Raw genomic sequence first — 26,847 nt, forward strand, 5'->3', positions numbered from 1 at the left:
TGTTGACTTACTAAGTGGAGCACAATAACCAGCTATTCTGTTTGCACTTCAAGGCAGTACAGTGCAATGAGTTAATAATTTATCACGGCATTGCTCTCGGCAACTGACCATACTCAACTTTGAAAACTCTTCCTCATTCTTACATTTTTAGACTCAGCAAGAATACGGCATACTCAGAGCTTCAGCTCTATCTGAACATTTTCTAGCTGAGGTAAGAGGTTTAATCTTCCCAAACACCTCCTTTCCTCCTGTATTGTCTCAGGCTCAGAGCAAAGGTCATCGTTTCATTTCAATAACCTGATTTAGCAGGCAGGAATAACCAGAATATTTTTAAACAAAGCAAGAAATTAACATTCCTTCAAACAGACATGGTGGTCAGGTTTTCACTCCTGTGTTTCATTCCCCTTCTCCAGAAGCAAAAAGTTTCTCCCTCCACCAAAAGCTTTTATTTGTACTTATTCCCCAAATAACAAGCAAATACCTTTTTCTCCCATTTTATATTATTAATACTTATGCCTCTACATAATTTTAGGCAAATCCAAATTTACTAGTTAATACGCCGTTCCTCTCAATCAGAAGTATCTAGCTGTGGTGTTCAGACGGCCTGTTTGGAAAACAAGACTTTGAGAGAGCTAACTCTTAATTATTACTTCATTGAAGCTTTGGCCATGGAAACTGGTCCTCCTTTCCAAGGACAATTGTGTCACTTTGTCCTCCCCTTATTTCTCAACCCCAGCTTTCAAAAACTCCACAGCTCCCATCACTCTGAAATCAATGCCTAACCTGGTTCAGACAACCAGCCCTGTGACTTCCCCTGGCACGGACACCTGAGTTGCCAGGTTGGCTCGTCTTGGCTGAATCAGACAAGGGGTTGCTCACATAAACAGTTCAGTCTGTGGATGGGAGGGAATGGCAGTAAGGCGCTAGAAAAAAACTGTTAGTGAGGAAAAATGAGGGTGGAGTCGCACGAGCAACACTGAGATAGCTGGATGAGTGCTCCTGCCATGGAAACATCCAGGAATGGTCATGCTAACCTCTAACTTTCACTAAGGGTACATTTTAAATTAAATTGCAGAGAAGCTGTGGGTGCCCCATCCCTGGCAGTGTTCAAGGCCAGGTTGAATGGGGCTTGAGTAACCTGGTCTATTGAAAGGTATCCCTGTCTGGGGCAGGTGGGTCTGAACTGGATGAGCTTTAAGGTCCCTTCTAACCCAAATCATTCTGTGACTCTGTGATTCTATAACATGGCACAAATCTGAATGCTCATGAAAACATATGACTAGAGTTTAAATTGTAACTTTAGCTCAACTAGTGCAGCTTACTGTTGAGTCAAGTACCTAAGAGCAGGCTCAGGGCCTGGGCAGGTGCTAAATGAACAGTTTAAGGATTTACAACCCATCACCTCCAGGACAGTTCTGAGAAAACTTGCTTGGTCCAAACCTCCCTTCTGTGCTTCAGGACATATCCAAGTAAACCACTGCCAGAGCATGGGTTTAATGGGAGGTGCTGCCAAGTGACTGGGGTGGTTACAGACCCAACCTTCACCTGGGAATGAAAATAAGCAGCTGGGGGGAGGTTGAACCACCTTCAGTGTCCACGTAAGCTTGGTAAGCACACAGTGTGTGAGGATACTGGCAACAGCATCGAGGCAGCAGCATCGTTCTCCCATCCAACCAAGCTTGTTCACAACAGATAGTGTGTAACATGTTCTCCTGAGGCAATCTCCGTCAGAAAGCAAGCTGCTTTCTCCACACAGTATTTCTTTGATCTAGAAATCCTCATGTAAGACAGCAAAAATGAACCCACAAAACCTCCCATCGATTTATTATTACTTTTTCCCCAGACATGCTGCATCTGTGCAGCACGTAAACTATTTGATGTGCAGCATAAACGATTTGATTGTGCAGTGATTGTTTTACCTATCTGTTTGCAATTAATAACTGCTACCATCTCTCCCCTCAAATGCACACATTTTAAATCACAGTCTATCAATAAAATGCCATCATAGCTCTTGTGTTTACAAAGCCTGGAAGTACAAATTAACAAAATGCTTCCTAAATTCACCTGAAGGCAGGGCACCTGTCAGAGAAGCTTCAAACACCATGAACACCAGAACACAGACACAAAATGCACCTTTTCTGACTACATGGCTTCAAAAAGTGTTGAACCTTTGCTGTAAATATCTCTATCATTTTTAAACAAAGCATGTGCAAGACTGAGCTCTTATCGATGGCAAAAGTTTTCTGACATTTCTTACTGTTGAGAATTATTTCTAGTCCATTACCACTGAAAAAACACTCAGTACAACTCATTTGAAGGACTCTATTAAAAGACAATCAGTTTTTTTGTAGAAACAACTGGTAGAATGTTGTCTTACATCAAGCATATGTTAATCAGACATATGTCCTTTAGAAGTGTACATATATTCTACTAGTGCACAAATATTCTACTAGCAGAAGTTTTCTTCCTGGTTTTCTTCTCAGCAAATGCTTCCACAGCCCACTTTCAAATGGTCTAAATTAATGGCTTTCTATATTATGACCCCATCAAAGTAAAATTGTATTCACTTAGTCGCTTCAAAAGCAACTTATTTCATTGGTGCTTTTAGTTGGTGTTTAAAGAAACATGCTTCTTTTGGAACAGAAAAGGGCCAGTACAACACCCAAAGCCATACCTAGCAGTCAAACTTGAGATTGTTTCTCAACACATAAAGTTTTATTTTCATTCATATGCCTAAACCACTTTAGTAAAGAAAAAAAGCCCCAAACAGGCACTTCCTCTCTACAGTTCCTTCTTTTCTTTTTTTGAAATAAAGAGAACTTGGCTGGGTTTTTTGAAAACACAAAACACAACAGGATGGCAGCCTTGCAGCAGCTCCCCACCAAGGGCTCCTGGAGCCTCTCTCACTGGGCTCACAGAGCTCTTGAGGAGCTGTTTCAGAGGCCCTGGGACACAGGGTAGTAAATTCTTGCCATTAGTGCACGTTTGCCACCCTTTGCACTCCATAGCATGCAAGCTTCATAACTATTTTCTTCACTGTGACAAAGCTTGAACAGCTACAGAGAGTAAGTAGTTTACAGAGGCTCTGCAAAGGGAGGGAAAATAACAGCACAAGCCAGCAAACATACCAAAGAATGGCAGTGGATAACCACCACCTCCAAGGACAATGTTAGGCTAAACTGTGCCTTCAGCAGACACTGTGCAAGCCCTGGTGCCTTCAAGATACAGTTTTCATGAAAGCTCTTTCTAGAGAGGGTCATCTGGTCGGAAGGACAGCCTCCACTAAAAACAAACCACGCTATCACATCCTTGGGAAACTATTCTTGTTAGCTCCAAAATTATCTAATGCAGCACAAGCAGCACACACAAAAAGGCGAAAACTAGCAGTGTTCTTGTCAACTTGCTTTTAACTTGAAATTGAGGCTGGTTGGAACGGCATGTTAAACATTAATTTTCTGTCAGCAGTCAGCCCTGGGTATTACAAGCCGTAGTTTCACAATCGCATTTTGCTGCTTCTTTCCCTAGCTGCAATATAAAACTGAACAAACACTGAGATGGCCAGGAACTGAAGAACAGCAGAAGTGACTTGACACAAAGCTCATAAAAGCAAGGTAGATTTCTCCTAATCTGTCAGCTTTATTAAACCTGTCAGAAGATCCCATGAAAAACACAAGTGACTCTAGAGGAACACACAGCATGACAAACAGTATATCAGCCCCAATATACATTGACATATTTTATCTCCCAATGGCAGACAATAATTTGAATCAACTAAGCCCACCCTTTTCTTTCAGTTCTGACACTCAGTCTCGTGTGGGATGACATTTATATCAAGCCCACTGAAGCAGTCAAACCACTACAACACAAGGCGGCAAGCGAAGCAAATGCAGAAGATGCTCTCAAGTGAAGCGATGAGACCATTAGTGCACCACCGGTAACACTTCAACAAGTACAAAACAACCCCCTCAACACGAAAGATATATTCCATATATTCACACAGAAATGTTGGTGATGAGTTAAATACAGGGTGTTCTAGAAATAGACTAAAATGCCTAATTATAGAAGCAGACACTGACATTCAATCCATCTAGAAAACAACCCTTTCCCACAGTTCCCAACCTATATAGTTAGTATTTGAATTCGTAGCAGACTATCTTAACTGTAATATTTTTCCCCTGGTACAGAACAAAGTGATTTTCACATGCAAGTTTAAGAAACTGGAGGCTATAATTTTCACATTCAAACCTGAACCTAGTACAAAGTCACATGTGACCCAAGATGAGGGATCTCTTTAAAGACAAATAAAAGACCTGAGCTTTAGCCAACCGATTCATCACTAAAGATAGCTGGTAGGTAGTTAAGGCCTAAAGCACATCAAGGTAGGAATGCATAAACTTCAGTCCCTATCTAATGGGATCCTTTTAGCACAAAGGCTGACACAGTGGGAATCTTTGCTGCAGGACAGGCCCATACTGAAGAATAAATTGTTTTTACCTCTACACAGATTAGAGTGAGAATGTCTAGAGCCTTTCCAGTAGCTGCTGCGGACTTTTGATAAGCAAAAGACTCCAAAATTTCACCATGCGTAGTCTCCAGCAACTACTTTATCTGTGAAGGAACATTTAAGTAAGATTTAATGAAACAACACTTAAGTCAGATTTAAGGAAGCAAATAATCTCTAAAGCACATCAGTGGCATTAAAACAGTAAGCACAACAAATCACTGGCCTATGGTAGCAAAGTTTCAGCTTTTATAGAGCAGATCGTAACCAAGGCTGGAAATGTGAACTCCACCTCCTGCCACTCCTGTGCTGAATCACCCCCGGTGGGGGAAAGATCTTGCTGCTCCTCGCACACCCAACACAACTCCAGCGAGTTACCAAAACTGTCAGTGAAAACAACAAAATCTGCCAGAGAAAGCCGAGAAACTTCTGCTAACACTTGCAAGAAGTGAAAGTTGTTCTGGAGGTCAAAGCTGCCCTTCCAATACGCAGGGAAATCCGACGTTTTCCTTACAACATCCATTCTATCAGCTCACCTGACACAGCCCTACTGTATCCCTTCCCTTGAATACAGCTGTGCTGAAAAGGGTATGCACATCCACCTCGTGGTGGTGTTCTTTTCATATGCAGGAGTATCTGAGGAGTAACACATGCTACTGAAGTATGACCTCGCAGCAATACTGAAACATCAGGCTATACCAGGCCAACAACATTCTTCAAATCTGGACATTTACTTCTTGGGTTGTTTTTTTTTTCTTCTCATTTGAGTGCCAAGACCATGGACTTGGAAATTCTAATGTTCAACAGACTTAAAAAAAAAAAAAAAGAGCACATTAGAAAACAAGCACTTCTTGTAAAAGCATGGGTCTGGAAATAATGTTCAAGCTAACTGGCATCTAATGATACCACTCCCATGGCTCATCTCTCAACAACCACAAACTCGATCCAAACTGAAAGATCCTTGCTGGGGGCGAGGGGGAGAAAATGTTTGGGTTTTTTTTGTTGGTTTTTTTTTTTTTGAGACAAACACAGGCTTTGCCTATAAAAATCAACAAAAACAAACGCCATTTCTCTGTACCTTCTAATCCACTTCCCTGCCTTCTAGAGGATCTGTCCAAGCTGTCATCTGTCAGGCTTGGAGGACTTTCAAATCATTTTTTCCTAGCTCCACCGGTGCACCCAGATGCTTTTGTAGCCCTGGCATAGACCTTGTGCAGCAGCACGAGAGCCTGAATACGGCAGCTTTGCCTTCAAAGAGGAACTGCTCCCCCGAGAAGCCCTGCTCAAGAGAAAGCAGCAGCAGCTACTTACCCTTTAGCACACAAAAAGTGTTCTACCCCAGATAAGCAGCTGCAGCCTGGAAGCCGACTTAGGATAACTACAGCTTTTAAGGCTGGATGTCTTAACAGGGCCCAGCAGAAAGAAGGAGAGGAGAGGGAAGGGAAGGGAGGCTCGCACTCTGTCAGTTGCAAACACAGCTGTTGCCACAGCCCTGTGATCTGAAAATAAAACTCATGATAAAAAAAAAAGAAGATGCAAATATATTACAGGATTTTTCAATAAAAAAACTTCAATCATTAACTCAAACTGGGTTTTTTTTTTTCTTCTTTAATGGTGGGTGGGTTTTTTTCTGAGTGTTTCCTCTGTATTTTTATCATTTTGCCTGTGGATTTTTCAACACGGAACAATGCACCAAACAAATCTCCCAAAAACTGTGGCTTTTAGAAAGAAAAAAGGCAAATCACAAAATCAAAATATGGTAAAAGCACACAACGTACTGTACAATGCAGAAGGAAGATAAGGGTGAACACTGGAAGGGCTGAAGACAGGAGATGGCCTGACCCAGAACATGACCACTCACTTAATGGTTGCCTCCCACTCTCCTTTCCCTGTCACCGATCATAGTTTTAAGCAAGACTCCATTGTACTTCTCAGATATAGGCTCCATACAGCAATAGAAACTGGAAACTATTGCCCTGTGTGCAACACTTCGAACTCCCTGACCTTTCATTTTCAGCAAGAAGATATTCAACTTTATTTCTCAACTGGAAGACTGAAATAAAGGATCCAAAGTTACATACTCAGACAAAAGTTCTAATGATAGTAGCCTGCATTTCTGTTCAACTATAAACAAGGCAGAAATATTCATTCTTTTCCAAAATACTGTGCTAGAGTTCAGAAGTTCATAATTAGGAGAATCAAGGTGGCTTTTCATCCACTGGAAGTTTAAAAAGCAATCTGACACACCGCAATTACCTCCAGGATCATCTTCTCCCATTACACCTACCACTAAGCCCATTTTATAATTGGTCTGTCCCTCTGCCATGCACGCCATGCCCATGACCACTGTTTCACAATCATTTCAAGGAAACGGTGAGCACCTGCCCCATTTTTTTTTTTTTTGTGCCGTTTAACTCCCTCTATTTCAGAACGACACCACTGAGAAAGCCTGGAACCCCAATAAGGCTGCAGGCGTAGAGAGCGACCCAACTTCGAAACAACAAACCTGCCATTTTAACATCGCTCCGGACCACAGTGGGCAAACGCTGGTGCAAAGGTGCTCAGAGCGGCAGCGCTCATTATTAACACTTTGTCCAATTCGCATGCCTACATGCTAACAGGGTCCAGGTAAATGTAGTTACAGAATAGACTCGGCCTAATGTATAGACTGGGTTGCCCAAGGGGTCCGCTCAGCAGCCTGCCTGACACCGCCACAGCTTCGAAGGCGACGCAACTGTAAAACACAGCGAACTCAGCTGTAACACATAGACGCTGTACACACAGCGCCCTTTGCCCGGGCCGACACACGGGCACTCAGGGCGCTCCCGCTCCACACATCGCTGTTAACTCGCGGCTCAGTTTGTATTAGTTTTTGCCCAGCGCGCCCTGGTGCTGCACTTTACCAGAAGTTCCCTTTCCCCCTCCAGCCCTCCCCAGACAGCCGAGGAGAGCCGCTCCAGGCGCGGGCAGCACGCAGAGGTGGCGGAGGCCAGCAGCCCCATGAAGCAGCATCCCCCATCCGCCCGCCCGTCGCCCTTCTGTCCCCGGGGAGCACGTACCACCTCACCGCGGGGCCTGCGCCGCCGCCCCGGCCTCCCCGCAGTTTCGTGCAGTTAAAATGGCTCCTGCCGAGGGGGGGAAGTGGTGCCCGGGCCCCGGCCGGTGAGTCACCGCGGGGCCGGGCAGCTCGGCGCGGCTCGGCACGACACGCCCCGGGCGGCGACCAGCGCTCCCCCGGGCCCGGCCCGCAGGTGGCGGCGGCCCCGCTCCCGCCTCGGGCTGTGCTGAGGGGACACGCGGCGGCCCCGCTTCACCACCCGTCGTGTGCGGGCCGCTGCCCTGCGAGGTTCCCCTCACAGCTTACACCGGCGGTGGGCTCACGGCATCGGCTCCGTCGGCCCGGCCGCTGCGGCAGCCCGCCTCTGAGCGCCCACACCTCGCGTAGAGCCCTCAGGTGACATCCCGCCCCACTCCTCACAAGTAACAAACAAGCGCGTCTCTGTGGAACATGTAGGATTTTCTGCCAGTGCCACCCTGCTAAACTGGTTAACGCCAGGAGAAAGCGAAACTTAGGAGGGCCCAAATCGGTCAGGAAAATTTGGTTAATGTGCAGGGTTCAGTGAAGCACTGGCACACACCCAACAGGTTGCTCGAGGATCCCCAGTTAATTTCCAGTAAATTTCCAGAATGCTTCTTAAGTTCTTTAAACGAACCTTGGTGCCTAATAAAGAAGACACTGAAAGCCACCCAGCGCACAGACAAAGGCAATGTGACTGCTTCAAATGGGCTCCACGAACTCCTTGGGCACACCACAAGGCCTGACAGGAACTTAACCTCGGAAAACACGGCGCAGAAGGTGAGGAGCGACCTGGGTTTGGTGGGAAGGAAGCACAGGCTCTGCGTGCAGGCTGGTACACCCATTCGTTTTCTGTGAATTTCCCGAAGGACAGAGTCCACAGCACACGCTGGCCACAAGGAAAGGCAGGCCACAAAGACCTGAGCCCATGCTGGCAAGGTACAACTGCAGGGCAAGGAGCTGAGAGGCAGCAATGGAAAGAAAGCAGCAGAGATGTTGCAATGGGCAGGAAAGATGTGAGTAAAAACCTGAAGCTACTTCCAGCCAACACATTGAAATCATTCCAAATATGATTAAGGGCAGCTGTCATTAACCTTCCCAGTAATAATTGAACAGGAGTTCGCTGAGCAAAACTCACTGGTTTACAGACATCAGTACCTCCAACTACTGCTTAACAACCAAGAAGAAAATTTTGGTTTTACTTCTAAGTAATTCAGTCCCTGTTGACACCTGCAAGGCACTCAGAGGCAAAACTGGCTCCCAGTTTATTGTTTAAAGAGCAGTTATCCAGGTATTATTTTATTAGATGTATTTATATTACAAGACAGATATGAACCTGCTTGAGAGAGTTCCACCTTGAGCAAGGAAATGCTCAGAGGGCTGGAGCACCTCTCCTATGGAGATAAGCTGAGAGCTGGGCTTGTTCGAGAAGGCTCCACAAGATCCTTGCACAGCTTTCTGTACCTAAAGGGGGCCTACAAGAAATCTGGAGAGGGACTTTTTACAAGGGCATGTAGAGACAGGACAAGGGGGAATGGCTTTAAACTGAAAGAGGGTAGATTTAGATGAGATACTAGGAAGAAATTCTTCCCTGTGAGGGTGGTGAGGCACTGGCACAGGTTGCCCAGAGAAGCTGTGGCTGCCCCATCCCTGGCAGTGTTCAAGGCCAGGCTGGATGGGGCTTGGAGCAACCTGGTCTAGTGGAAGGTGTCTCTGCTCATGGCAGGGAACCAGATGATACTTAATGACCCTTCAACCCAAACCATTCTGTGATTCTATGATTTTATCATGTCACCTTGCAGCCTGCCAGCTTTAGCAGAAGTTCTGGAGAAAAAAAAAGCAGCTGCAGCAGTTTTTTAAGACTTACTGAGTAAAAACCTATCAGTTAAATCACTACTAAAGTAGCTTTAGCTTTGCCACAGTGCTCTCTCAAAATATGTCTTCATTTGTATTTCTCAGCTGAAAAAAGACCACATGGAGGAAACACTGCAGTGTTATTTTAGTCTATGTATTTTCCACCTCTCGCAACAGATGTGTTTTCCCCTCCCTCCAACAACTACATTCTAATCCAATCTTACATCTAAAAGTATTTGTTTATTGTGCTGTAAAACCCTTTAGAAATCATGGGGCATGGAGAGGAGAAATCTGACCCAGGTGCCCAGCAGTTACAAGGAAACTGTGACATTGGCACAGGGACAATGCCATTTTCATTATTAAAAAAGTCTAATAGTTATGTTTTACAGGGGAAAAAACCGAAGTCTTACCCAGGCAATGAACTCAATCAAAAAATCATTAGGTAGTGATGTATGAGCACAGGCTATGCAAACATTTGTCCGTTTCTAAGCTAAATCTGGAAGCAGTATTTAAAAGCATATGTAAAATGTAAACATATTTAGGGAGAGAGGATGTGGGTGGATTTTCATCCCTGGAACTGTATTGGGTTTCTTGTTAATTACAATTTGGCTTAAAGAAGAAGTGACCTTGCCCACTGCTGGGATGAGTATCTCTATGAAACTTAGATCATCGTTTGCCCAAAAGACATAGCTAGACACTGACCAACAGCACGACTTGAGCCAACTTAAACAGCTTTAGCCCTCCACTCCATCCTGGCGGCATATTCCTTGCACGGAGCTTCTCCCCTCCCCTGCTTCCCAGCTCAAATATTTGTGCAACCACACAGCACGGCAGAGGTGGAACCTGCCAGCGGGGAAGTTAAGGCTGCACAAATAAATAAATAAGGCCTAATACAATTTCCACGTTGCTGTTGGCCACAGCCACCAGAGACACACATGCCTATTCAGATCCCAAGGGGAGCCGAGCAGCCAAGTGGGCTGCACACCACCTGGATGTGGCTCCCACCTCTGCTGGCCTCATGTGTGACCCTGAGGGAACCAATTCTCTCTTTATGTCCTGGTTTGGTAATTGATGTCCCTCCTTCTCAACCTGCTTTTAAAGCTACAGGTCTACAAGAGTGGGGTGGGATTGGATAGGATAGGATGGGATGGGATGCTTCCCCAGGAAGCACAAGAAGGGGTCCACAGGAGCCTGCCAGAACAAAGGATGGCATGAGGCTACAAAGTCATGCAAGGACACAACAAAGCTGGTGAAGGGCCCAAGTTTTATGAGGAATGGCTGAGGGAGCTGGGGTTGTTTAGTCTGGAGAAGAGAAGGCTCAGGGGGACCTTATCACTCTACAGTTACCTGAAAGGAGGTTGTAGTGAGGTGGCAGTCAGTCTCTTCTCCCAAGTAACAAGGACAAGAGGTAATGGCCTCAAGCTGCACCAGAGGAGGTTTAGATTGGATATTAGGAAAAAAATCATCACCAAAAGAGTGATCAAGCATCAGCACAGGCCTCCCAGGGAACTGTAGAATCACCAGCCCTGAAAGTGTTCAAAACCCAAGAAGATGAAGCCCTTGGTGACATGGCTTAGTGGCGGACTTCACAGTCCTGTGGTAACGGTTTGAGTTGATAATCTTAAAGGTCTTTTCCAAACTAAATGATTCTGTGATTCTATGAAGAGAGACCAAAGAGATGCGCTCTGGAGGTAATGCTGCCCCACTTAAAAACACACATTTTAGTCTCGTGAAAAGAGGGCAAAAGGGAGGGTTTTGACTGTTCAGCTTTCACTTTTGGATGGGGGTTGGGGAGGAGAAAATACTATTTTGATGAAAGGGAGGAGAAACTTTAGATTTAAAAGCTCTTTGTGTTTTTATTTTCCTGCTATATTACACACAAGGTCACCACACGAGAAGCCTAGCAAGCCCCTATTTACGTAGAACCCTGCAGTGCCATTCTTAAAGCAGCTTGAGATGCTGTAACTCCCCTCTACTATTTCAAGAGGAGATCCTACCACCCTGCTGAGAGTCCAGTCCCGCACTGTCTACTCGCAGAGGCTTGGGGCCTCACCAAACTCTGGCTCAAGTGCAGATAAAAAGCCTGATTTAAGAAAATTAGTTTCCGATTTGGTTTTGTAGGATCACAGTATCTTATGCTTTGCAACATATTTAATCTTAGTCACCCCTACAGGAAGGAATCCCATTGATAAGCATGGCAGGGAATAACTCCGGAGCAATGGACATGCCCAAGATCCCACCATATGTGTTTGGAAGAACAGCACTTAACGCAGCCTTCTGGCACCCAAACTCCTGCATCTTCCTTTTCCTTGGTCTACAACAACAAGAAACAGTATTAGCACTGCTAAAGCAGTTTAATACAATATATCTCTATCATGGCATTACTCTCCTGGTACTTCGGATTTATGGACTGGCACTTCCTGCTGTGATAAAACACAGAGCAAAACTACTGTGGGTTTCTAACACTGCCAGATGCATAATGACCTAAACATTTACATACTGAGAAATTGCATTAGGAGATTATAAGGAAACTTACTCCTATCTCCAAAGGAAGTGTCTGCTATAGGACTTCAGATGTAGGAAAGTTCTTGTAACTATGTTATTTTACAACTTAATCACAAATTCAGACCATTCTACTTTTCCACCTTGATGGTCTTCTGAACTTGAGCTGAACTGTAGGAAAGGAAAGGTGGTAGTAAACAAAGCACATATGAGCAGGACACTGTTCTTTTCAAAAGCTGGGAGGGAAGGTATCCCGACTGTCCTGCGTTTAACTGGAATCCTTCAGTTAGTAATGTCTTCTTTCAAAATACACAAGAGAGTCTTTCACAAGCCTGTGGTCTCCCAAGCCTTCAGAAATTATGCCTTGCTAGGAGAAGAGAAGGAGTGAGACAGGTGTTGGAAATGAAATGCATCACAACTGAGCACCAGGCAGCTTTAACCTCATCCATTTTACACTCCCAAGTTTGCCTCCAGTGTTTCCTAGTGAAGGCAGATTTGGCAAGGGGGCTGCCTTTGCCAGTAGAACAGCAACATCCCACACAGTTCCAAACCCCTGACCTTGTACAGCCCTGCACAAACTTCTCTTGGATCACTTCTAAGGTATTCCTAGGTCACATCCCAGATATGACAAGCCGCTAGGAATATCTACTTATATAGTCACTTTTCCTCACTTTTCTAAGTCCCTTCCTTCCTCCTTTTGTTATGGGTTTGCCTCTGCTGAGAAGTAATGATTCTTAGTACTTCTGAGAATGGTTTAAAATGTGGTTATATCCTCCCTTCTACTGGGAAGCAAGCTTCTGAGGGAAAGAACTGCAGAAAGCCAGGTAGCAAATACAGCTCTAACACAACATAATCTCTAATCCACTCAGCCAGAAGCAGTGGGCTTCATCTTATTTCTGACACTTCTCTACAATCCCAACCACATTTTTCTTTCCCCATCCTGTCCTCGCACCAGTTCTGGTCCATGGCTCAGGTTAAACCTTCCACTGATCCCATTAATCACATTACTGCAGCACAAAGCTGACTGGGGAGGGTGGGGAGCACTCTCTGCTACTGAATCAGCTCAGACAGACTGATGAGAAGAGCTGCCAGCAAAGGACACAGGACCTCCCTCTGTGGGTGGCAATGAACTACTAGAGGGGGCCAGCTCTAAGGTAAATTTCCACTCTAAAACTCACATGATTGCACAATAGCTGAAGGGGAAAAAAACTAAACTCAAGGCAGTTACTTGTGGGATGCTACAGGCAGAGAGAAAGGACAGAGGCGCTGCTTAACTCACAGCTTCCAGAGCTGAACTAACTGTTCCACCCTCCCTCTGGATGCTACTTGTCCATTTGTTTTGGAAAGTGCTCTGAAAGTCATTTAGCATCCTATAAATACACCTGCCAGTAAGTGTGACAGAAGTCACACTCTTACACCTACAGCTCTGAGGCAGTCACACACAGAAAGCAAAATAGAGACACAACAAATTTATAGCACATACTTCTCTCAGTGAGTTTTAGAACCCCCCAAAAAAATCAAGAAAGAAAGAATTAAACCGTAATCTTCAAGTATTTGTAAAATACATGCAACTTTACCCAGGTTTCTCAAGTGACAAAAGAAGTCATCGTGCCTCACCTAATGTCATCACTAACCACATTAAGACAGACAGTTAAGGCTCCTGCATCCTGAAACCCAGCTCACTCATAATTTGCTACTTCCCAGTTCTTCATTCAGTCATTAAACTGATCCAAAAAGGCCAACATCCCTTACACCTTTAAGTACCACTCTACACCCCATTTCAGCATGGGCCCTACAACTAGTAAGGCAACTAATGGGAAGTAAATGGGCAGAGAAATATATTTTATACCAAAAAATGGGTAACTCTAGATTTATTATTTCTTCTCATCTATAAGAGCTTACTGCTTGAAAAGACAGTTTCTGAAACAAGGCAGAAGACAGTGTGGTTCTAATTAATGCCCAAGTATAGTTATACACTGTAATGGCAATGCTGTTTTATATACAGAACACCTCAATACAACATATTTGCAATGAGCAAAGCCAAAATGACCTCATCTGATTGCTGAATATCCCAAGAGAACCAGCAAGGGCACGGCAATATGATGGTTTTTTCCCAAGTTTTCACACAATGTGTAGCAGCCCTGAAAACTGTTTAAAAATGCACTTTATATATCTTGTATATGATTGTACATCATCCATGGTTATACAGACTGCAGTTAGTTTACGCAAGATACAAAGGAAATGATCACCTGGGTGAGCAACTGCTTTGAAAGACAAGTATTAGGTCACCCATCTATTTCTATGGATTTGCATTCAAAACAAAGTGGTTTTTTTAAGCAAATACAGGTTTCCTGTTACTGTGCAGCAAAGACACAAAGCTGAGGGGATAGTAGGTGTGAAATGAAATTAATATCTAAAATTAAAAACCATACATATGAAGAAAAATTCGGGTTTTCCAAGAATGAGAAACAATCTTTCCAGAAAGAAAGTCAATGTTGATTCTTGAAGTAGATCAGCACTGGACACCCTACCACAGTGTGATCCCCCACACTATTACACTCCCTTCAGTGCTGCACAGCCCTTACAAGGGTAATTTTTAAGAATAGCAGCTCAGTCTGAAACTATTAGAGACATTATTATGCCAGTAGTGGTAAACTTAGCCTTTGCTCTTTTTCTTACACACACACACACAAAATAAAATCCAGAAGTATTTGTAAACATGTTTTTCTGTGGGTTTTGGTTTGGTTTTGATGTCAGAATGTTCTAATCCTTGTAAATATAAAACAGAAAAATAAAATATCGGGCAAATGAATAAACAGACATATATACTAAGTGCAACTATGTTTCAAATACATGCAGAAAGGACATAAAAGCAAGGACTGGGTGAGTTTTACATGGTCTAACAGTGGTTTCTTAACTGGGACACTCTGTAGTCGGCTGAGGAATCCTCCTAAAAAGCTGTCTTTTTCCTCTTCTCATTCTGTGAGTCACCCATTGCATTTTTGGATGTTGCAACATATTCATGAATAATAAACACTGAGAAGAAGAAAAAATACCCAGTGCTCACACTGGACTTCTTTTTATAATGTCTGTATTTATCAGTATAAAAAAATTAAATCAAGAATGAGGCTGAGATTTGAAGACGTTTCTATGCAAGGAATGCCATTAATCACAGACAAAGTATTCGGTACAGCCAGAGATAGGCACACAGATATGCACAGAAGTTACAGCAGGGCAGTGTTAGTATTCCTGTTATTGTTCGGCCTTTATACAGAGTGAGAGGATAAGGGGAGGGATCATAATGTTCCCCATCAAGCCCTCTCCTGAGGGAGAACAGCCAGGCACCACCCTTAGTAGCCAGTTCTGGGCCCAAAGCTGCACTTCTGCAGCTGCTTTTCTTTCTTTACTGATTCTTTTTTAGAGGGCAGAGTTAGGCTGCAGAGACCGTGTAGCCCCAGAGAGGCAACTGTGCAGCAGGAAATTATTGTTGATAATCCTGAAGAAACACCAGAGAATTATTTATTCACATTTGTGCTTTAGACAGTAACAAAGAGCATCTCATAAATATATATATATATATATATATATATATATATATATATGCATGGTGGGGTGGCTGCTGCAAGGCTCTCCTCTGCTCCACTCAGATGAAAAGCTCTTTGCTTCTATTCCGATCCCTGTTCTCCTTCCAATCCTGCCACCCTAGGCAGGCCACTTCGACTACCTCGCACACTTGTGCCAACTCCCTGGGGGGATGCAGACCAAATGTATGGAATTAAAGGAAATCCAGATAAAACATCACTTTTAGGAAAAATGTTGAACTAGAGTTCCACAAATATGTTACATTCTTTTGAGAAATCAACAGGGTATTTCTGCACTGCTGAGGATGTGAACACAAAGAAAGGGAAAGTGTGTTTATTACAGCTCTTCCAGCTGCCCCAATTAATGGGAAAAGATGATAGTGCTAACTTGGAGAGGCAGGAGAGAAAAAAATCAGTTGTGCAAAAAAGTGAGCTAATGTGAATGAATCAGTTTTCCATCGTAACTCATCCAGATAGAGAACTGACTATTAAAGAACAGTTAGCGAGAAACATCACCTGGTTCCTTGCTTGTTCAGGAAACAATCAATACTTTAAGTAGCAGGCTTACCTATCCAAATACATGCTACATTAACCAACTGGTGACTACATAAATCATAGAGAAGAGAGAAAAAAAAGTAAATAATGCAGGATGCAAAAGGAGGGGTGCCGGGAGCTTGGTGCTGCAGGGAGGGTGACCTGGTTGCTGGAAGGACACCATTTTAATTTCTCAGCTCCATTTCAAGATGCACAAGCAGCAGCCTCATCTTCAGCCACATGAGCCATCCTACCAGCAAATCTTCAAGATCACAATCCTGTGGGTCACACCAAGAAACCAAACCAATACCTCTACTATTGTCACTTGCCCATAAAAACAAGGTAAGGCAGGTGGACATATCCACTGCACACACACCTACAGGGTCAGTTCCAGAGAGAATTGCTGCTGCTACTATAATGTGTTTTCTGAAAGCCTCCCAGGAATTATCTTTCTTGATTCTGTGGTATAAACAAATTTGGAACCAGAGGCTAAGAGAATAAAAGGACATTATGGCATACATGGTTTCTTGTATGTGATTCTTCTCCTGCTTTCCACTTACAGAGGTCATTTATTTAATGGACGGAGCTCAAATATTCTCCAAGTAACCTGTCATAATGATTTAGTATTCTCAATGCTCCATTCAAAGTACTACTTATAAATTTATGTTTGATATTTCAGACTAATGCTGTAAGCTTAACATTCTAGCATGCGTGTTTAACCTTGTAACCCATTTTGTCCTCCATTTACTGAGGGTCCATCAGCTTTAAAGGTATCTGCTCTGGAAAACATCCCACTAGTCAGATGGGAATGATTTCAGCTCTCTCTACCATCAAGGGTCAGAGACCTGAATTTTAAGGTAGAACACTCTCATTCTAGGACAGTAGCCTAAATTCAGAGTGTTTCAACCATTGTTTCTCTGTAACCAATTTCATTTCTTGAACTTTTACTTCTAATGTTCCCCATTTTTAGCAAGACATATTAGAAATATTTTCCAGCATTGCATATGAGACAAATATATACCACTCGTGACTGTGGTCACAGAAATCTTCCTTTACATCAACTACTACTGAAGAGCAACATCAAACTAATTTAATTTTTATACCCAGAATAATTCAAACAGCTTTTCTTCAGACAGTGGTCAATGAACTCAGCCAGGAAGGAGAAAGAGTAAAGAAAATGCCTGTTATTTTTTTTCCCCTATTAAATGCTCACATCCTCATGCCTGTTGGTTTTACAATATGAGCCATTGCTGCTCTGCATAAGCTAGAAGCAGCCTACTCACTGCTACTCTCTGTTCAGTGAGAAAATGAACTCTTCTATCCTAAGCAAGCACCCTTTAGTTCCTTTATTGCTGATCCTTAATTGCATGCAGTAGCTGCTGCTTCCTCAAAAGACCCTAAGTAAACTACTTGAAGGTTGTGGTTCCAGGTGATTCTAAGTACTTTACTTACTTTCTGAAATGATACTAATTTCCATTCATTCCATTCCAGAAAATTATGTTATTCAGTGAACATTTTCAAATCTACACAAGTATATCATTTGTGCACCATCCTGGCAGAAGTTGGATCTGGAGGTGCAGAAAATATGCCACAGAATTATACAGCATGTTGGAAAATTCACTTGTACCGTTAAATGCCAACTAGTAACACCAAGCAGCAAACAGGAAAGATACCACCTGCATCATCAGGAGATGCACATTTGCATTTTTGAGGTGAAATAGCAGCTTGATACAGTATAGGGACAGAAAAAGGAAGCATCATGCTTTGGGTACAAATTCACAGGAAACCTGGCTCTTGACTTAAAATGCTCAGGGAACAATTCCTGTTTATAGGCAGAAAAGAGCAGGCTGAAGATCTGCAGGCCAAAGTTAATACAGCAAAGACCTTTTACTCTACAAAGACAAAACAGAAGAATGGAGGAAACAGTATATAACCACAGAATCATAGAATAGTTAGAGGTGGAAAGGACCTTAAGATCATCTAGTTCCAAGCCCCCTTCCATGGCCAGAGACACCTCACACTAAACCATCTTACCCAAGGCTTCGTCCAACCTGGCTTTGAACACTGCCAGGGATGGAGCACTCACAACCTCCCTGGGCAACCCATTCAGTGCCTCACCAACCTAACAGTAAAAAACTTCTTCCTTATATCCAATCTAAACTTCCCCTGTTTAAGTTTTAAACTGTCACCTCTTGTCCTGTCACTACAGTCCCCAATGAAGAGTCCCTCCCCAGCATCCCTATAGGCCCCCTTCAGATACTGGAAGGCTGCTATGAGGTCTCCACGCAGCCTTCTCTTCTCCAGGCTGAACAGCCCCAACTTTCTCAGCCTGTCTTCATATGGGAGGTGCTCCAGTCCCCTGATCATCCTCATGGCCCTCCTCTGGACTTGTTCCAACAGTTCCATGTCCTTTTATGTTGAGGACACCAGAACTGCACACAATACTCCAAGTGAGCTCTCACGAGAGCAGAGTAGATGGGCAGGATCACCTCCTTCGACCTGCTGGTCACGCTCCTTTTGATGCAGCCCAGGATACAGTTGGCTTTCTGGGCTGCAAGCACACATTGCTGGCTCATGTCCATTTTCATGCTCATGTTCATTGAGTAGTTGTGTTGGCTCGGGGATTGTTTTCTTCCACACTTCCGTATTCCTAAAAATGGGGGTGGTGGTATAATATAAGGTGTGAAAATATGGTCTTCTCCTTCCCAGTTCTACTTAGCTAAAGAAAATTATAACCAGGCTCTCACCCCTTTGGGCATCAGTCTTCCATCTTGAAGAATATTATTACTGGTGTAACCACACAAGTCTTAATAAAAGGGAATGACTTTTATTAACATGAGGTTGAGCTCATGGTTATGCCCAACTGGGAAAGCTCTGGTGCTTCACTGCTGGTTACAGCTCACTTAGAAAATCCAATCATTAATTAGGTAAAAAAACTGCTTGTCCACACTTAATGCTTTTTATCTCCTCAAAACTACATCATGCCAACACAGTGTTTGGGAGAAGAGGAGAAAGAAATCCAAGCTGTAACTGCAGATGCTTGCTTTTCAATGTTATTTAGAAGCAGCATGCAGATTCAAGTCCATTTTCTTCACATTTAGTGAAAGTTACCACTTTGTTCTTGAAAAAATAACCTAAAAAAAAAGACACACACTAAGCTGGGTGAGAGGAATTTCAATTTTTCACTATGGGTAATGAATTCAACTCAACATTCTTCTGTAAGTGCTGATCTAGGTCCCAGTTATTCTATAGTATATATATGTTATATATACATACCATATAGTTTATATATTTAAACTATTGCAATTTTATCAGTTTCTTCTGCATCTTGTTTCCCTGGCTCTTATCCTTACCGTGAGGAGGAGAAAACTACTTTGGATCAACTCAACATTCTTTTATTTCCTTCCCTTCCTGATGTGTTCTATCTTATTTTCTTTCATTCCCAGTTCTATTCCCTATTCTTCAGGCATATGAACTAACATTCAAGATACATTTTGGAATAAAGATGGAAGAATTTGATTGTAGTGGCTCCAAAAAGCAAAAGCATGGAGACATCTGTTTTTCAGCCACCAAGCTCTGACCACATTTGGTTAAAATACACGTACAATTGTCATCTCCTTTCCTGCCTACCTGAAAGTGTAAGTAATGAATTTTTTAGGAAGATAAAACCACAATCCCAAGAAAGGATTTTCCCCAGAATGATGAAAAAACACCCTTTGGATTTTTATTTCTACTTGTCTTCAGTTCACTAACAGGACATGATCAATCTGACAGATAAGAAAGAGGGAGCACAAACAAAAAAATACCAGTAACAGTGTTCATAAAGCTACCTTCTCAAATTTCTTTAATACAGTATCCAAATTCAGTGGTTTTCCTAATACTTCCCATTTAGAATAGCTTCCTCTGCTAAAAGGCAGTCATTCTGCTATACAAAAGAACCAGTATTATGCATTTTCTCCCTTAAACCGCACCTGCACAAATACTTGTGCCTACTGAAACACCTGTAAGGCTACTGCTTAGTCTGGTAATAAAATATACAGAATGAAAAGTTAAACGTGAACATGTATGTAATGGATCCTTCTCCACCTCCAAAAAGTAAAAAGAAAAAGAAAGGGAGGCTTGATATGGTTTCCATCACATCATAAATCTGAACTACACAGTCTCTAACTGTATCTAATATCACTACATGTCTTGACATCAATCTGAAACAAGAAAAGGGAGACTGCATGTGTTCTAGAGGATTAGAGACTTCAGAAAAATAAGTAGTATTCTCAATAGTTATTGAGGCAAAGATGTAACACCTAGAACCTAGTCTGAGTTTTAAAGTCTATGAAGAAGTACACAGTTCTTAACACAAACTTTCCCCAATAAAAGCAATTCTCTCTATAACTACCTTTTTTTTTTTTCCTACAAGAAAACATGAAATGAGGAGTTTTCTTTCACTAAGGCTCATAGATTTGGCAAAAGAGGAGAAACAACCCACCTAACTAGTAAAGTCAGCGAGGGAGTTCATATAGTAACAACCTTAGGTATGACTTGACCTTCCAACAGCTAGCCACACTGCAATGATAAAACAGAGACTACAAACTCCCATTTCTGCTGCAGCTTTTTATTTCAAATGGAATAAATACAACATCTACAAAACTTAATGTATTGGTTTTCTCACAGAAAACAGACCTATACTTCCCAAGCAAACAACATCCTTAAAATGTGTTCAGCTGTCTGACCTCTGCTTTAGAGACTGCCCCAGAAATTACACCCAGGGGTACAGCGAGTAGGTAGACCAGACTTTCGTAATGTATTTGCAATAATTTGCCTCAGATGAGGTCCATAATGAAACAATCACCTCCTTCACTCCCAAAAGTGTGTAACAATGATAAAGAGATATCAGTAAATCTCATCACAAGGATATGAAAATTATTCAGCATCAATATATGTATGTGTCCTGGAAAATTTCCACAAATGGTCATTTGCCAAGAATATAAAAGTACATTTTTGGCTCTCACCATCTTGGCTGCTGTATATTTATGGTCAGAAGCCAGTTCATTCATTCATTAAAATACTACACCTGTAATAGTTGAAACGTTTTACTACATTGTAATATTAACATTTGAAAACTGAATTTTAAAAAGGGTTAGTAAAATTTTCTTACAAACCCTAAAGTAATCTCAATCTGTTAACCCATAAAATCTGTTTAACTAAGAAAACCTTTAAAAGAAAATAATATAAAGTTTTCTTTTGGATGGCTCCACATGAAGGTTTCACTTGAAAAGGCATCCAGTGAAAGACAACTGCAAAAAGCACACAGATACCCAAATACATAAGGCAAAAGCTTGGCACTACTTCAGAGGAGGTAAGCAGGTGCTGGGGGACCTGTTCTCTGCACACAATTACATGTAGGTGTAATTTCTCTCTCCCAGAAGGAAGCATAAAAGCAAAATGCTGGCACAAGCCTGCCAGCATAAGGTTTACAGCTCAACAGACCACAGATACATCTCATTTCCAGTATCTCCACTAACACCCCGCTAATTTTCTCAACCCGCCCCCACCAACTTCTCAGCACAGTTACCAGAACCTGCCTCAGCTTTGCCGCCTAAGCTGTCCAGACCCTTTTGACTAAAATAAACCTACTGTGTAAACCATGCAAGTTGCATGGACACTAAGCGGCCTGTTTTCCTTACACATGAAGCAATGATGTTCCTCCTTGGGATGCCCATGGAAACCACCGCTTCCAGAGATGGCGTGATAAAGCCAATGCCTTTTCCTGCACAGCTGTCCCTCAGGCCCAACATTTTACTTAGGAGATGATTGTGTGCAGCAGGTATCCGTATCAATGAAATGTCAGCCATTTCATTAGATGGTGCTGTCTGGCACGTGTGAGGGCAGGCATGCGGGGAGAGCAAGAAAAAGCACTGTGTAAGAACTGCCTGAAGCCGTATCTGTTTTGAGAAACTACTGCTAGAAATACTCAAGCTCTGGCCTTTCTTCTGGAGCTTGGTAGCAGCTTTGTTTGTGTTGCGTCCATCTGCAACCCAGGAAGCAGAGCAGGAGGGAGGAGGCCCAAGGTCCAGGCCAAGAAGATGTTGGAGCTGTCTCCCACTGTCATTTCACTCAGCACAAATGGCTGTGTGAAGACAAGGAATGGTCTTCCCCAGGCTCGAGGGGAAATGTATTTTAATGCATGAATGAATTCAGTCATCGGTACTTAGTTACTCAGTTTGCACGTTTCTGTTGTTTAAATCGGTTGATCTCCCCGAAAACAGTGAAGTTTTTGAAACTGCATTGGACTACACTCTTTTCCTAGAGATTTCTTGTTCCTTAGGAAATACATTATTACCACAACACATTGGATCAGTGTTTCTACAGCAGTGTATGAACACTAAGTACTGTCACCACCCTTCTTTATGACTACTCTTGCTGTGCTTTCACCCACAATACCACTTCCCCTCCCTTTTATCCTAAAAAAAATAACAAATCTTATGCCACAGGGTAGCATAACTTCTTCATGTCTTCAACAGTTTAAACTGGTGATAGAGTGCACTCTCTGAGTTTTCCTCAAAACAAATGTATCTGCTGTAATTCTCTTGATCAGCGTCAGACCTTGATCAACAAGAGACCTTGCAATTTCTCACTGAACTTCCTCTTTTAATAAAATGAAAGACAGAGAACAGATGCCAGCATGGTGTTCAATCCCCCCTTGTCTGAAAAAGGCCTCTCAAAGTCTGCAGCAAGTTGCAGAATTGCAGCTTTCCCACCAACAGTTCCACTTCTCAACCACCAGCTTGAGTCCCCCTCAAGAAGAGCCCAAGCACACCCCAAAAACATCTGATACACACTTAACCTGCAAGCTGCTGGAAATTACACAGTGACAGTGTCTCTCTAAGCAGCAGCAGATGTTGAAACAGCAGCAGCAGATACCATGTGAGCTAGCTTCTGCCAAGACCTGGAGCATGCTCAGTTTCCTACCTGAATATATGACATACAAACAAGTCACAGAACAAGGTCAAGCAAGCTGAAAAACCTCAAAATTTCATTGATGTCGCTATGACCCAGTACTTCAGACGCTGTAACTGCTTCATGTCACTATTGTATTAACAGAGGAAAAAAAAGACTGGAATATCACACTGCCTAGAGTAAGCAGGTGAACCTGAAACAGGAAGTTTTAGCAAGAAAAAAAAAAAGGTATTTCTGTATAAACACATAATTAAAAGAAGGAGATTAAAGTAATTCTGGGGAGCAGGCAAAATTACATCTTCACTGGCAGCAGATGTGCTGGATTAGGAACTACATGGGAAGTCTGCACACACACTCACATGGCAGGCACATTCAATAAAAACACCTAACTCTTGACTATCCTGATTACAGTTGCATTTGGCACTGGTGAAGGGGAAACCTGGCAGAGAACGCAGTCTAACTACTATTTCTAGCCTTTGTTAATTTGGTTGTCTGGGTGCCTAATTATCCTACATACACACTCATAATTTGTACAGTCAGTTATACAGCTCTGCTATTTAATAATATTATGTTCAAATTTGATATGCCCCTGAGATGGACATAAGTCACTTGACAATTCCATAGATTTTAATCTCAACCTAAAACACTGTTTGACTTCACAGCCAGCAAGGGAATAAAACTCACTAAGGATTACAAAACCAGTAAGATGGCACAAGGTGGCAAACTAAAACCCACAACTGCACTTTCAAAACAGACAGACCTTTATTAGTGAGCGCGATCCTGTATCTCCTAGAAATCACTAGTACATTATCATTAACTCCAATGAACATTGTGACGGGCATATAGATCAAACCCTAGAAGGCTGCACTGTCATTAATTTCCTCAAATATGAATATCTCAATATGGCAGCTGAGAGAAGTGGTTTTAGAAATCATCTTTGAGAGGAGTACTTTGGTGCCTAAGTATTTCCAAGTTAGCAGAAATACTTCTACACCTGGTTTTGAGAAGTCCAGAGATACTGACTTAGAAGAACTTAGGCTCCTCAAGTTTCAGTTCTTTTCAACAAGAAAACTTCCATTAATGTCACCCTGTACAGAAAACGCAATTTGTTACCTTGTTTACTTGTTATCCACAGGATATTTTAAAGTGTGAATGAAAAAGCCCAAATTAAAACCACAGTATGAAATATTGAAAATCAGACCCTGGCACTGTTTTGCTTACCTTGTACCCTAGAGTAGGTTCAATAAAATAAATTTTCTACAGAAAGAAGTACTTCAACACTTAAAGTGTATTTATTCCAGTTCAGATCCCAAAGGAAAAAATGTGTCTTTTTTGTACTAAAAAGAATGAACTATGGAATTATAAAACATCATTTTGTAACTATTTAGGCTCATTTGCAATCCCAAGCCAAACTGAACCCTCAGCTTTGCTGTGAAGCTGCCTGAAAAGCTCTACAGCTAATGCTTTGATTTGATTCAAGCAGTCAGTCGTATTTCAGGTTTCAGAATGATTTCACCACCATAACTTTTTGTTTTAGTGACTGTTGGGGGTGCTATGCTGCCCAGCCATACGCATGGGGTGCCCATGTCCCTGTGCGGTGTCTGCTTGCAGCAGGAGATACGGCAGAGGGAAAGGCATGCCCAAAGGACACAGAGGTAGTTAAGGGGAGACTGCAGGTACTACAAGCTCTCAGCAGCTGAACTCCGAACAATGAGCAACATCTTTGCCTCTCTAATGGCAGGGGAAATTTCTTCATCCCAAAACACAGCAGTCAGTATCCTGAGTAAGGGAAGACGTACACCAACCTGGGAATATGAGAGGACTCTGTAACCACAGGGAGTAGTAAGTGAGGAACGTGAGCACCCAATATCCTGTCTCCAGCTGCCACCAGATGTTGATGCTCCGGAGGAAAGTACACAATAATTAATCATAATCCCAGAAGTCGAATTAAAAGAAAAAATGGTTCTCCTGACAGACGAGAAAACCAGCCAAGTTCTGTAGCATGACACTTTATTGTAATCTTATCCAAGGTGGGAACATGTGCTACAATACACAGAAAGCACTTCAAATAATCTTGTTTCCTCAATCTAAGCAAGAATGCAGGTGAACAGAGCACAGTCCCTCCCTTCTGCATGCACTGGAAACATCCTCCACCAAGCCAAGCCAAAGCACATCTTTGAGAAGAAAACCCCATCTCACTTAATACACTCCCAGCAACAGCAAATCCATTAGAATGCTTTATTGCCCTTATTGCCGTTTATATTTCAAGGTAAAACATACCTAACTGCATCTCCTAGACACCGGATGTCTTAGTAGGGTCAAGTATCATGTATCTCCCTTACACATACATAGGATATAGACAGACATGATTTCTCCTAGTCTCTTCTGAGGGGAATAAACCCTGCACACCCTGCATCGTAAAACTTGGTTTCCAAACCTTGGATCACTTTTGTCACTGTACTCTTACTAATAGTTCACATCCTCCCTCACATGTCAGCAGCAAAACCACACACAGAATTCCCATGATCTTACTAATGCCACGTACTTTCCTATTTCTGTGCAATATTTATATTGCTATACAGCCAAAGACCACACTTCGGTCACAGCATTACCATGAAAAGTTGTGTTGAGATGATTCCCTGCACAAATTCTTAAGTCTTTTCTCTAATTACCAGTTTGAAGACAGTTCCCTATCCTGCTGGTGTAACTGCATTCCTGGTTCCTTTGTACGCTGCTGCATGGAAAATGCCTTCTGCTGGATGCTGACCATTTTAAAAAAAAATGATTTGGAATACGTGCACAAACCTGCATGTAATCTATGGGTAACGATGAGATATCATCATAAAAACTGTGAACATAACAATATTAAACAGCCTTACACCAAGATCCAGCCCCCGGGGGACCCCAAAAGAAACAGCTGCACTCTCATAGAAGAAAGGCATGCCTAAATTCCTCACTAAACTATGAAAGATTTATGAAGCAACTTTGCCGATGTTTGTGGTATTTATCCCACAGTGACTCCATGGCACAATTGTTTTAAACTCACACTTCACTGCAGAGTTAATAGACATATCAGGGACACAATATAGGGTGAGCCTGCTACAATAGAACACTTGATGAATAGCTTAGGAATTTGGGAGATGTGGTTTTTTACAATTCAAAAGGCTGGGAAGCAATTTGCCCTAGTTCTACTGTAAATTGGTCTTTAGCAATTGTTAAGTCGTTCTGAAAGATTCAGAACAAGTAAGCCCTGGCTTGTCATTTATTTCAGAGGCTCCATTTTAAAGTCTTCAATTTTTTTCAGCCAGGAAAACAAACAGTGAATAATGTGAATATGGAAAAGCATTCACACAATTAACCAAAGAGGTTTAGGTTCAATTCTCTATTAAAAAAAAGAAAAATTAGAATGAACTGGCTGCCAGTTAGTCAACCTAATATTATAATTCAGCACCGTATTTCCATGTACATAAACGTATACAGTATTGATGAACCTTGGAGCACCACATTTAGGCAGTGGCTAAACACTTGCAGTGTGAGATTCTCCTTCCAGCTGCTTGTAACTTGGCCAGACTTTGGCTGTTTGGGTTGAAATTTTCCAAGTTGAATGTCTGCCTCAGGCTAAATTTTGTTCCACGTGTTGTAGAGGTTACCTGCAAGTGAGGGGTGCAAAAACAGGCAGACTGCAATTAGAACAACTCAAGTCACAATACTTCAGCTGTTCCCAGAACAAGACTAGGGAAAAAGCTGTCTTTCAGTGCTAACAGAAATCTCTGGCAAACTTTGAAGGCTATAGCATCCTTTCAGCTCTTGGGGACAGTTTTCATATTTGACATCTGAGCTGAAGC

General features: G+C 42.4%; 1 protein-coding gene and 2 long non-coding RNA genes across 3 annotated transcripts in view; 1 reads left to right on the forward strand and 2 right to left on the reverse strand.

Annotated features, from left to right (window-relative positions):
• ELF1 (E74 like ETS transcription factor 1) overlaps nucleotides 1–7,709 on the reverse strand; it is a 65,655-nt gene extending 57,946 nt beyond the window's left edge. Inside the window, exon 1 of the mRNA XM_061457278.1 lies at nucleotides 7,561–7,709. The gene's annotated coding sequence lies outside the window, so the exon portion shown is untranslated. The remainder of the gene's footprint in view (nucleotides 1–7,560) is intronic.
• A 259-nt stretch (nucleotides 7,710–7,968) lies between these two features.
• Nucleotides 7,969–19,631, forward strand: LOC133271354 (uncharacterized). The gene is made up of 3 exons (XR_009744099.1): nucleotides 7,969–8,357; nucleotides 17,540–17,760; nucleotides 19,495–19,631. It is a non-coding gene; the product is annotated as an uncharacterized LOC133271354 (long non-coding RNA).
• On the reverse strand, nucleotides 15,530–26,488 carry LOC133271355 (uncharacterized). Its single transcript, XR_009744100.1, has 3 exons — nucleotides 24,808–26,488; nucleotides 24,026–24,090; nucleotides 15,530–15,679 (listed from the first exon to the last, which is right to left on the reverse strand). It is a non-coding gene; the product is annotated as an uncharacterized LOC133271355 (long non-coding RNA).
• Nucleotides 26,489–26,847: the final 359 nt, after the last annotated feature.

This window comes from Pezoporus flaviventris, unplaced genomic scaffold (genome assembly GCF_033815535.1).
Source record: "Pezoporus flaviventris isolate CSIRO_AGI_PZ_B2104156 unplaced genomic scaffold, CSIRO_AGI_Pfla_v1 ptg000025l, whole genome shotgun sequence".
Classification (NCBI taxonomy): domain Eukaryota; kingdom Metazoa; phylum Chordata; class Aves; order Psittaciformes; family Psittacidae; genus Pezoporus; species Pezoporus flaviventris.